At 44.9% G+C, this 13,331-nt stretch overlaps 1 protein-coding gene across 1 annotated transcript in view; it reads left to right on the top strand.

Moving 5' to 3' along the window:
• The first annotated feature begins 1,057 nt into the window (after positions 1-1,057).
• The window catches only part of slc12a1 (solute carrier family 12 member 1), a 128,282-nt gene continuing 116,008 nt past the window's right edge, over positions 1,058-13,331 (top strand). The window contains exons 1-2 of the mRNA XM_060853698.1: positions 1,058-1,122; positions 11,756-11,881. The gene's annotated coding sequence lies outside the window, so the exon portion shown is untranslated. The remainder of the gene's footprint in view (positions 1,123-11,755; positions 11,882-13,331) is intronic.

Below are 13,331 nucleotides of genomic sequence, written 5' to 3'. Positions count from 1 at the left end.
CGGTGGTCAGCACTGCTGCCTCGCAGCGCCAGAGACCCGGGTTCAATTCCCGCCTCAGCTGTGTGGAGTTTGCACATTCTCCCCGTGTGCACCCTCCGGTTTCCTCCCACAGTCACAATATGCAGGGCCAGGTGAATTGACCCCTAGTGTTAGGTGAAGGGGTAAATGTAGGGGAATGGGTCTGGGTAGGTTGCTCTTCGGAGGGTGGGTTTGGACTTGTTGGGCAGAAGGGCCTGATTCCACACTGTAAGTAAGTGATCTATGTAGTAGCTACCCAAGAGTAATATCAGAACGGAGAATAGTTTAGAGGTAGCATGACACAAGGAAAGTTCCTTGTCACGATACAGTTTTGATGAGCAGATTGGAAATGCATTCATGGCAATGTAATGGTTCCAAGTATAGGACATGAACACAACAGGCAATGGGAAACACATTCTGCGGCTGCGCAAAGAACTCAGCCAATAGGCGGCGCAGAGAGATGAGCATGCGCAGTCGTGGGCCGGTCCTATAAAAAAGGCGGGAAAGCGCGCGCGGGCCTGGTTGCCGGTTGGAGGCGGTGGAGTGAGGACCGGAGGGACTGTGTTTGTGAGGGAGGGGGAAAGGGGGAGTTATAACTCAACCGGCACTGTTAATAACAGTGTCACCGGGGGAGGCAGGGGCTCCGGGAAGCGCGCCCCGGCGGCGGGGAGGGCTGAGGCCGGTTGCCAAGGGCGACGCCAGGCTCCCGCGCCATCTTGCAGCGTCCGGGAGACGATGGATAGACACTTGAGCCTGAGCTTCGGCGGCGAGGCCGGGGCCGGGGCCGGGGCTCCCTGTAACCGCTTCCACGTGAGGCTGGTGGATGAACCGCCCGAATACGAGCCGCCTCCGCTGGCGGGGGGCGAGGACGGCGTGAGCCAGTTCCAACGCTTCGAGGCGACCCTGCAGAGCCGGGGCGACTCCCTCCGCGCCGACGGCCTGTGCCCCTCGTCCGACAGCTTCAGCAACTCCTACCTGAAAACCTTTGGCCACAACACCGTGGACAGGGTGCCCAGAATCGACTTCTACCGCAACACCGGCAGCCTCAGTGGCGTCAAGGTCAACAGACCCAGCCTGGCAGATCTTCATGAAGACCTCAAGAGGGTGAGCACGGGTTGTACCTTTGCACTAGTGGGTACTTAGTGTTTGCAGGAGAAGGTGAGGTCTGCAGATGCTGGAGGATCAGAGCTGACACTGTGTTGCTGGAAAAGCGCAGCAGGTCAGGCAGCATCCAAGGAGCAGGAGAATCAACCTTCCCTTCCTGAAGAAGGGCTCATGCTCGAAACGTCGACTCTCCAGCTCCTTGGATGCTGCCTGACCTGCACTTTCCCAGCAACACATTTCTCAGCTTAGTATTTGCATCCAGGATAAGGGGATGCTGTTTCTCCAAGGCCAGTTTGACCTTGGAGCCTCATGCTGTCATCTGGTGGCATGTTGCTTTGGGTTCTGGCTCACTCTAGCCTTTAGATTAGATTACTTAGTGTGGAAACAGACCCTTCGACCCAACAAGTCCACACCCACCCGCCGAAACGCAACCCACCCATACCCCTACATTTACCCCTTCACCTAACACTACGGGCAATTTAGCACAGCCGATTCACCTAACCTGCACATCTTTGGACTATGGAGGAAATCGGAGCACCCAGAGAAAACCCACACGGACACGGGGAGAATGTGCAAACTCCACACAGACAATCGTCTGAGTCAGGAATCGAACCCGGGTCTCTGGCGCTGTAAGGCAGCAGTGCTAACCACTGTGCACCGTGCTGCCCACTAAGCCTCTTGAGTCACGAATCTTTGTTTCTGCTTTCGCACCCTATTCTAGATAATTCTAGATTCCCAGTGCTGTGCTGGCAGTGGTGCTGTCTTTCAGACATTTCATTAAGCCAAAACCCCTCAAGCATAGATGGTAAAGAGCCCATGGTGCTGTTTTGAAGCAGAGCTCCAACAAAGAGTTCTGATCTTTTACCAATATTACCAAACATAATTTAACTTGTCATTTTTTTGTGGGTGGAAAGTGGGGAAGGAGATCACCAGATGAAATGAGGCTGGTGACCATAGTGAGCATGGTGGGGTCATGGTCCAGAGGAGATAGGAAGGGTTATCAAGAGCTGATACACAGCCTCTTCCATGTAGAGATCATTCTGCCAGACGATAACAATGCCATACTAATTAGCAGCCTTAAGGACAAAGTCAGAGTTGGATCTGAGAGCACAAAATGGACAGGTTGGATGGATGACTAGGGCAGAGAAATTGAAGAGACCAGTGTCACGTCAACTGTTCTGAATGAACTGGTTGAGTGCAGATAAAAGGCAAAGAAAGGATTCTAGGTGAAGGGTGATGTTGGAGGTGGGTGAAGGAGTTGGGAATGGGGAGAGGACTGTGTCCATTTGTTTTATCTCTTCAAAGGCAATGGAAGAAGCGTTCAATGTCATGTTGTGTCTGAAATTCATTAAGGTGGGAGCACAGGGATAACATTCACCTTTGCTGAGTATAAAATCTGCAGCATTGGAGAGTGGAAGATCAATAGCGATAGTGAATACATGACAAAGGGTTAGGAGGGGGCATGGAGTCAGAGGGGAGGAAGATTCAGGAGGGCAGTGGTATCTGAGTTGTTGCATCTTGTTTGCCTTGATGCCTGAAAGGATAAGAGAAAAGTTTCTTGTTAGTACATCGAATGAGCTGGAAAATGAAGTGGAATTGGGAAGCAGTACAGCCCTGAGCAGCGTGAGGTGGTGCAGTTGGTGAGAGGTAGTGTGTGCATATAATGACAAGTGGCACTCAGTGCTCATCTCAGGATGTGGTGAGAGCCACCTGTCTGGAACGTTGACCATTAGTGATGTGTATGATCTAGAGTGAATTCAAAACATGAAGAGTGAAACTTGAGTTAAAATCCACGTGGAGTGTCTCTCAGCTGGAGGCATTTGCTGAGGAACGTCATGTAGCTGTGGAAACGGGGTTTAGCAAAAGCCTTGTCAAACACTAGGAACAACAGTGAAATTAATGATGGACAAGGAAAAACATTGGAATGGAAATCCTGTCAGAGGAGCAAAACTTTAAGGTGAGCATGCCTGAAAGAGATGTGGCAGTGAATTAAATACTAAATAAAAACAGAAATAACTGCCAATGCTGGGGTCGAAGTAGCAATCTTTTTGGAATGTAGCTCTGCTTGACCTGCATGAAATAGGACCCCCCCGCCCTGCAATTAGTATCGCTGGACTTGATGTTAAAGGCAAGTTTGTTGAAGTTGAGTTGGCTTTGCTGACTTAACTCAACACTGAAGTTGGTAGCTTCTTCCAATTCTATATTGATTTTTCAATGGAGGAGATTCCCAAGATATATTGTCAAGTGAATTAGCAACATAGAACATGGAACAGCACAGGATCTTCGGTCCTCAATATTGTGCCGATCTTTTATCCTACTCTAATGTCAAGCTAACCTACATACCTAAATTTTACTATCATCCATGTGCCTATCCAAAAGTTGCTTAAATGTCCCTAATGTATCTGACTCTACTATGATTGGTGGCAGTGCATTTGATGCACCTACCACAGTGTAAAGAACCTACCTTTGACATCTCCCCAAAACCTTCCTCTAATCACCTGAAAATGATGCCCCCTCTTGGTAGCCATTTCCATTCTGGGTAAAAGTCTCTGGTTATCTACTCAATCTGTCTCTCATCATCTTGTACACCTCTATCAAGTCACGTATCATCACTCTAATGAGAAAATCCCTAGCTCCCTCAACCTTAAGATATACCTTCCAGTCCAGGCAGTGTCCTGGTAAATTTTGGCACCCTCACTAAAGCTTCCATTACCTTCTGATAATTAGGTGACCAGAACTGAAAGCAGTATTTCAAGTGTGGTCTAACCAGGGCTTTATGGATCTGCAGCATATCCTCGCAGCTTTTAAACTCAATCCCCCTGCTAATGAAAGTCAACGCACCATATGCCTTAACAGCCCTATCAACTTGGGTGACAGCTTTGAAGAATCTATGTATGTGGGCCATAGGATCCCTCTGTTCCTCTAGAATCCTGCCTCTAATGCTGTATTCCTCATGCAAATTCGATCTTCCAAAATGAATCGCTTCACATTTTTCCAGTTTGTACTCCATTTGCCCCTTCTCAGCCCAGCTCTGCATCCTGTCAATGTCCTGTTGAATCTACAACAGCTGTCCATCCTATTCACAACTCCACTAACCTTCGTATCATCGGTAAACATACTAACCCACCCTTCCACTTCCACATCCAAGTCATATATAAAAATCAGAGCAGAGATCCAGAACAGATCCCTGCCATATGCCATTAGTCACAGGTCCAGGATGAATATTTTCCATCTGCTACCATCCACTGTCTTCTATGGGCTAACCAATTCTGTGTCCAGACAACCACATTTCCCTGTATCCCATTGTCTCCTTACTTTCTGAATGTGGCAACCACGGAGAACCTTATAACGTTTTGCTAAAATTCATATACACCACATCCACTGCTCTACCTTCAACAGTGTGTTTTGTCACATCCTTAAATAATTCAGTAAGGCTTGTGAGGCATGATCTGCCTCTCTCAAAGCCATGCTGACAATCTCTAATTAAAATATGGTTTTCCAAATAATCATAAAGCCTGTCTCTCATAATAGTCTCCAATAATTTGCCTGTTCCTGATGTAAGACTGATGTCTTTAATTCCCAGGGTTATCCCTATTCCCTTGAACAAGGGAATAACGTTTGCCACCCTCAAATCACTGGCAGTACTCCAGACAACAGCGAGGATGCAGAGATGATCACAAAGGCTGCACAAACACATCCCTTGCTTCCCACAGTAACCTTGGGTATATCTCGTCTAGCCCAGGGGATTTGTCTATCACATGTTTTTCAAAATTTCCAGCACATTCTCCTCCTCAACATCAACCTATTTGAGCATATCAGCCTGTTTCATGCTGTCTTCAGAAATGTGAAGGTCCCTTGCAGTAATGAAAACTGAAGCAAAGTATTCATTAAGGATCTCCCCTACCACCCTCTGACTCCAGGTACAGGTTCCCTCCATTGGCCCTGTCCTCTCACTGGCCATCCTCTTCCTCACACAAGTGTAGAAAGCCTTGGAGATTTCCTTAATCTGACCGGCCAAGGCTTTTTCATGTCCCCTTCTAGCTCCCCTAAGTCCATTCTTCAGTTCCTTCCTGGATACCGCATAACCCTCTAGAGCCCTGTATGATCCTTGCTTCCTCAACCTAAAGGAAGGAAGTGGGGGGGGGGGGGGGGAGAAACAGAAGTGTCATTGGAAGCAACCAAATGGTTTTCCCACCTCAAATCACTGATGTTTCACTGTTAATCACTATCAGCAAAATACCTGGGCAGCCAATTGGATACTTAAATGCAAAGCCCATTATGGGCAATACAAGCTATCAAAAGTGAGGGAAGGGGCTAAATCCAATGGAATTGGAGCGAGTGTGGGTCTATCTTCTGTTTTCTACTCAACATGTTCCAAAATGTTGTTATGGGGGTCTTGAACCCAGGTCTCCTGGCCTAGATGTAAGATAACAACCACTATGCTGACCAGATATCTTAAATAAATCGCATCCCATTTGCCAGCATTTGGTCCAAAATCCTTACTATTCATTTACAAAGAACATTACATCTCAGTAACAGGCTCTTCGGCCCTCCAGGCCTGCACCGATCTAGATTCTCTACCTAAACCTGCTGACTATTTTGAGGAACTGTATCCCTTTGCTCCCTGCCCCTTCATGTATCTGTGTAGATACATCTTAACTGATGCTATGTACCTGCCTCCACCACTACTGCTAGCAGTGTGTTCCAGGCACCCACCACCCTCTGAAGAACTTTCCTTGTATATCTCCCCTAAACATTTCCCCCCTCACTTTGAAGTCTTGACCCCTAGTAATTGAGTCCTCCACTCTTGGGGGGGGAAAAAGGTTCTTGCTATCCACCCTGTCTACACCTCATGATTTTGTAGGCCTTGTCTCCCCTCCTCAACCTCCTTTCTTTCCAGTCAAAATAATCCTAATCTACTCTATCTCTCTTCATAGCTTGTGCCCTCCATACCTCCTGGTGAACCCCTTCTGCACCCTCTCCGAAGCATCCACATCCTTTTGGTAATGTGGGGACCAGAACTGTACACAGTATTCCAAATGTGGCCAAAACAAAGTCTTATGCAGCTGTACCAATTCAGATGCCTTTTAAATGATGTAATTGTCAGCCACCACCATTTCCTCTGGCAGCTTATACCATACTCTCTTCACCCTCTTGTGAAAACGTTGCCCATTTGGTCCCTTTTAAATCTTTGCCTCCCTCACTGTAAACCTATGCAGTCTCTAGTTTTGGATTCCCCTCACCCTGGAGGAACGACCTTGTCTTTTTGCTGTATCCATGCCCCTTTATAAACATCTCTAAGATCACCCTTCAACCTCTGACACTTGGAAAATCGCCGCAGTCTATTCAGCCTCCCCCTATAGTGCAAACCCTCCAATCCTGGCAACATCCTTGTAAATCTTTTCTGAACTCTTTCAAGCTTCATAACATCCTTCTGAAAGCAAGGAGACCACAATTAATGCAGTATCCCAACACTTGGCCACAACTGTATGACACAGGTCTGTCTTTTTTCATTTTCACCTAATCACCCTGTTCAGATATGTCCTAATGCACCTCTGGAGTAGAATTAGGGAGACTACTACTGTACCACAAACCCTTGGTGTGAGGATGGTCTGTATTATTGTTTCTTGTATATCTGGAAGTGTTATTTCACATACCCAAACAGCTTTCCTCCTCCAAATCATATTGACTGTTTTGTTTTAACATTAACCACCCCTAGTAAATCACCAGTGTGTGCAGTACAAAACATCAGTGATTAAGGAGAGTGGAGAGCAGAAAGCGACTGAATCACAGGAGGGAGGGAGCGAGAGTGTGAAGGGGCTAAATCAAAATGGACTTGGATGGCAAAATACTGTATCCCTTGCAGTGCCCACCCCTCTAAAGGCATAGAGGGTTTTGATGGATCAGTGTTCTTCCTGTCCAGTGGCATTTAGATATGAACATAATTGCAGAAGGGGGGGCAGGCAATCGGCTGCTATGACTCTTTCTCCACAGCCGTCTGCCTGAACTTGTGGGGATCTGCTTTGTATTTTCTAATCAACCTGTTAGAGATGACATTATGCACCTCTCCAACAGATTGGCCTTGAACCCAGGTCTCTGGCTCAGAGGTGTGGACACTACCACTTCACACGAGCCCTCTAAGGGTCTGTTTTACCTTTTCTAATATCTAGAAGTGTTACCACACACCTTTTTGCCACCACCACAAGGTGCTATTATGCACAATTGAGAAATGTTTCCACCACTAAATCACCATGCCCATTTTTGTTTTTTGAAAATATATATATTTCCCCCACCACCACAAAACATCTGTTATTAATTACATATTTCCAAGCAAAGCTCATTATGGGTAATGTAAAACATCAAAAGTGAAGTTGGGGATAAGGGTGGTACATAGAGGAAGAAGGGGCTTTAATCAAAGTGGAGGGGGAGTCTGTTTTTTTAAAATTGACATACCCACAGGGGTTACCTCAAGGAACTGAGTGACCTTCCCATCACTGAAATCACGGTGACATTTTTTAAACTTTTTAATAAAACTACTATCCACTATCAATTAAAATCACCTGTATAACCAGTTGAATATTTACAAACAAAGCCTGTTATGAGTACTGCCAATCATAAAGGTGGTTGGGGGTATGGACAGTGAGAAGGGACTAAAGCAAAACTGAGTTGGAGGGGTCTGTTTTTTAATGAATGGATTTTTCTAATCCACCTGTTCAGAGATAACATTACATATCTCTGGAGCAGAAAGTGAGGACTGCAGATGCTGGAGATTCCTGAAGGGCTTATGCCTGAAACGTCGATTCTCCTGTTCCTTGGATGTTGCCTGACCTGCTGTGCTTTTCCAGCAACACATTTTCAGCTCTATATCTCTGGAGCAGAACATGTTGCTGAAAAGGCGCAGCAGGTCAGGCAGCATCCAAGGAGCAGGAGAATCAACGTTTCGGGCATGACCCCTTCAGGAATGAGTGTGTGCCAAGCAGACTAAGATAAGGTTCTCTGGAGCAGATGTGACTTGAATCCAGGCCTCCTGGTCAGGGATCTACTGCCATTGGGACACAAGAACACCTTTACAAAGCAGGCATGCTATTTCAAACCAGCTTCCTTTTGCATGTAAAGCAAACATGATCACCACTACACTTCAGAAATGGGACTGGAATCTGCTTTTTTAAAATCACAATCTCTTATCCCAAGTTATTGCCCTCTAGTTCCTACCACAACACTTCCTAAGCTAATAGATTGCCTCCTATTAATGCATTCTCATTGGACTGTTGAATTGCTTCTGAATGACTGTGATGTTGCACTAAACTAACCCATATCAATCAGTTAGGGTCACAGAACTGAAATGCTGATTTTCATTTCTCTTCACAAATGCTGCTAGACCTGCTGAGCTTTTCCAGCAATTTCTGTTTTTGTTTCATATTGATCAGTTCATGTTTCTCCAATTGCTGTGTCACTCTGCAGATTCCAGTAAATTTCCCATCAAAGCCACATACCATCCTAACCTTGAGGAAATGGATCAAAGTCCTGGATGGCATTCTCTAACAATAATATGAACGTCCCCACATCACAAGCTGTAGTGTTTCTTTACCACATCCTCAAGAATAGTTCAGAATCCAAACTGAGTGCCCACATCCTACGAACAGATTTTCTAAAAAATAGACCTCTGGTTAAGATGGCAGGGGAGTAAGATGCTCCTGCTGGAGCTCCTCTGCTCACCAGTTCCTTTTTCCTTATTTTTCTTGCTGCAGTTTTTCTTCCCTACCCAACTTTTAAATTCTAGAAGTACCCTACCTGGAGGGAATGGAGAAGCACTTTCAAGACCCTCTGTGCAGAAGATGAAACAGAGACCAGGTCAACGTGGGATGTGAGTCACTGTTGAACCTCTGAGCAAGAGCAGACCAAGGTTGACCTGGGAGGCAAGTCTCAGTCAAAGCGAGAGCATGTAGAGTCCTGGAGGTAAGTCGCAGCCAAGAACGGGTGCAGATCAAGCACGGGCTCAGACCCAGGAGCAGAATGAGCGCCGGAAGTGAATCATAGCTGGAGTGGGAGCAGTGCAAGTGCAGGCTGAGTCCAGGGTTGCAAGTCGCAGCCAGGGCGGGAGCAGTGCGAGCACAGGTCGGCCAGAGGGACGAGTCCTGGACGGAGTCAGCATGGCCTTGTGTTCTGAAGCCAGATGGGCAAGGATTCTGTGGAAAAGGACAATAACATGAGGACTATAAAGATACTTTTTATTCTCATTCTGGACTTCTTAAACACTATTCCCATGCTCGTCGTCTTTCTTGCTATTTCAATTTTGGTACAACATTACAAGTATCTGTACCTAAGATGGTGCCAAGAAGAGACATTGCACACTTTTCGCTGTACTTATTCATGTGCATGTGACAATAAGACCATTCTGTTCTATAAAGTCTATCCTGGTGGGTCTGCAATTTCCTAATTTATTTCTCTTAAACACTTTCTAGCTTCATATCTTTTGTAAGTTGAAGCTGGCTGAAGATACTTGCATTCGGCAGAGTCCTAGGAAGTGACAGAGTCTTGTCACTTCAACTTGGCAACTTGAATCCAGTTCCTTCTGTATACTAATTGCGTTGTGGTTGCTTTCAGAACTTGTTTTCCAGATTAAGACTAAACTTCAATGTCAAATGTTTGATCAAGGAAACTTGCATTTAAATGGTGTCAACAATATAATATGTTGTGCTACAGGAAGGCTCGCACCAAAGTTGAAATGGAGGAATGAGAGCAATGTTGGAATGGATTAGCAAAGGCTTGAATGGAAAGGGAGGTTTTAAGCAGTCTTTGAGGAAAAAGGTGTAGTTGAGAAGTTGAAATTTCGCCAGACCATGCAAGTCCTTGGACTCCTCCATCGCCAGACCATAGCAACACGACGGCTGGAGGAAGAGTGCCTCATCTTCTGCCTAGGAACCCTCCAACCACAAGGGATGAACTCAGATTTCACCAGTTTCCTCATTTCCCTTCCCCCACCTTGTCTCAGTCCCAACCCTCGAACTCAGCACCACCTTCGTAACCTGCAATCTTCTTCCTGACCTCTCTGCCCCCACATCCACTCTGGCCTATCACCCTCACCTTATCACCCTCACCTTAACGTCCTTCCACCTATCGCATTTCCAATGCCCCTCCCCCAAGTCCCTCCTCCCTACCTCTTACCTTTGCCTGCTTGGCACACCTTCCTCATTCCTGAAGAAGGGCTCATGCCCGAAATGTCGATTCTCCTGCTCTTGGAAGCTGCCTGACCTGCGCTTTTCCAGCAACACATTTTCAGCTCAATGAAATTTTGACCTAACCAGCTGAAAACTTGGCCATCAGTGATGGAGCAAATTAAAATGGAGAATTGTGCATTCAGCTAGAATTGCAGGGCTGTTGTTTTGGAGGAGATGTGCGATTAGTGGTTTGAAAGCATGGATGATAAGTTTATAATCGCCATATTGATTCAGTCAGACCCATGTATTTCCGTAATCTCAAGCAACCTGGACATAAGAATTGGTGCAAGTGTATGGCCAGGGGTGTTTGGACAACTTTTTAAGAATCTGGAAGATGAAATATGGTAAGTTCACCAGGAGTGTGTTGGAATAAACCAGTCTGGATGTAGCAAAGGCATCAATGAGGGTTTCAGTTGCAGGTAATTTGACACCTTGTTGGAGTTGAATGAAGTTAGAGTTTGAAATATAGCAACCTTTCTTTTAAGTGTGACTGTATGTGCTAGCACTCTTGACAAACTGGAAAAAAATTATATACCTCAAATACTGGAAATTTACAGTATTATGATCTCTGCGATGTCCGAGTAGTCAGTAGAGGTGGAATTGAGAGACTGTCCACCAGTAAGTTTTATTTCAGGTAAAGTTGCATTATTATTTGTGACTTTATTTGTAAAATAAGTGTGTATACCTTCTGCCTTACATTATTATTCAGTCTGCTTTTACATTGATTATATGGACCTGTTGATCAACCGGAATATTTGATCAACTGGCACACTCCTGGTCCTATAGGTGCTGGTTAATAAAATGTTTTGTGTTTGGTATTTGTGATAGTGTGGATAATTGTTGGAAGCTGATCTCGGTCAGATGTGACCTGAAGGTTGCGCACACTGGTTCAGCCTTTTATATTTGCCCGGGAGATTGGTGGAGTAATAGCAAGAGATTGGAGTTGGTGGGAACTTTTTAAGGTTAGCTCTGAGTTCGCTTGTTCTTTCCAGGGGCTGGGATTCTGGGCTGACTTTTCTGTCTCTCATGTAATTGTGCATTTCTCTCATGCATAATCTCTTGCTGTCTTGCCTGGCTGTCACCTCTCTCTGCTTCCTCTTCCCTCTCTTTTACCCCCCTCCCCCATCCCAAGCTTTGTTTGTCCCTGCACACTTTATCTATTGAACAAATATCTTATTCTGTCTGGGTAATTAGGGTGATGAGTTTGGCCATTATTACTTTCAAGACATTTAAATAAAATGAATGTACAGGCAATAGTAGCGTAATTCAATTTCTTTTAACATAAACTTTTGAAGTTGAAATACTGAATACATTGCATGTATTAGTACTCTTTCAAGAAGGGATCATAGCTGTCATCTTGGCATATTTTTGATGGAATTAAATGTTTACTTAATACTTGATTTTTTTTATTTTAGGATGTTTTATCTGTTCCTGGTGCTGTGGATGGTGTTGCTAATGGTGATGGTACAGTTGATACAGGAGGAAAGCCTTCTGAAAACAAGGATGAATTAGTCAGATTTGGATGGATCAAAGGAGTGCTGGTAAGGAAATGCTGCTGAATCTGTGGCATGCAATATTTCCTTTTGTCTTAAATGGTATATTTTTGGCAAAGTTATAAATACAAGTGGAAGTCCAAAGTGGCCACTGTACGGAAAGAGATGATTTTCAAATGTTTTTGAATGTATGTAGAATTTATCCTAGTGAATTTTGAGAAGATTTGCAGCTCAGGTTAAGGTTCTGGATGTAGGTTTACTCACTGAGCTGGAACATTCATTTTCAGACATTTTGTCATCATAGTAGGTAACATCTTCAGTGAGCCTCTGGACAAAGCACTGCTGGTGTTTTCTGCTTTCTATTTATATTTTGGGGTTTCCTTGGGTGGGTGACGTTATTTCCTGTTCTTTCCCAGGGGGTGGTAAATGGGATCTAGGTCAACGTGTTTGTTAGTAGAGTTCTGGTTGGAATGCCATCCTTCTAGGAATTCTCGGTCTGTTTGGCTCGTCTGAGGATGGAGGTGTTGTCCCAGTCGAAGTGGTATCCTTCCTTATCTGTATGTAATGATACTGGTGAGAGTGGTCATGTCACTTTGTGGCTAGTTGATGATGTATCCTGGTGGCTAGTTTTCTGCCTGTTTGTCCAATGTAGTGTCTGTTAAAATTCTTGCCCAGTATTTTGTAAATGAGATTAGCTTTGCTTGCTGTCTGTACAGGGTCTTTCAAGTTTATTAACTGCTGTTTTAGTGTGCTTTTGGGTTTGTGGGCTACCATGATGCCAAGGGGTCTGGGTAGTCTGGCAGTCATTTCTGAGATGTCTTTGATGTAGGGGAGAGTGGCTAGGGTTTGTGGATGTTTGTCTGCTTCTTTGGGTTTGTTGCTGAGAAATCGGTGGACTGTTCATTGGGTACCCATTCTTTTTGAATATACTGTATAGGTGATTTTCCTCTGCTCTTTGTAGTTCCCTCTGTGCTGCAGTGTGGTGACTCGTTGAAATGTTCTAATGCATATTCGTTTATGAATGTTGGGATGATTGCTTCTGTACTTCAATATTTGGTCCCTATTTATTGTTTTCCTGTATATGCTGGTTTGAAGTTCCCTGTTCACTCTAATGTGACATCTAGGAATGGCAGTTTGTTGCTTTTCCTCTCATTTAGTGAATTTTTTTGCCAATAAGGGTATTATTGATGGACTTGAAGGTTCCCTCTAATTTGTTTAGGGATGACAAAGGTGTCATCTACATAGCGGGTCCAGAGTTGGGTTGGATGGTTGACAGAGCAGTTTGTTTGTGTCTCTGCTAAGAACTCCGATATCTGAGATCCCAGGGTGTTCAGTCGTCTGTTTGTAGGTTTTTGTTGTTGAATTTGAAGTGGGTGGTAAGGCATAAGTCAACTAGCTTGACAATACAGTCCTTGCTGATGACGTTGGTGGTGTTTGGTGTTCTAATGGGTCTTCTAATGGTGTAGTCAGTGTTTCCTTGGCCAGGTTGATGTAGATA

This window comes from Hemiscyllium ocellatum, chromosome 42, assembly GCF_020745735.1.
Source record: "Hemiscyllium ocellatum isolate sHemOce1 chromosome 42, sHemOce1.pat.X.cur, whole genome shotgun sequence".
NCBI classification, from domain to species: domain Eukaryota; kingdom Metazoa; phylum Chordata; class Chondrichthyes; order Orectolobiformes; family Hemiscylliidae; genus Hemiscyllium; species Hemiscyllium ocellatum.
Note: the sequence above shows the minus strand (reverse complement) of the source record. Positions and strands in the feature narration are given on the sequence as shown.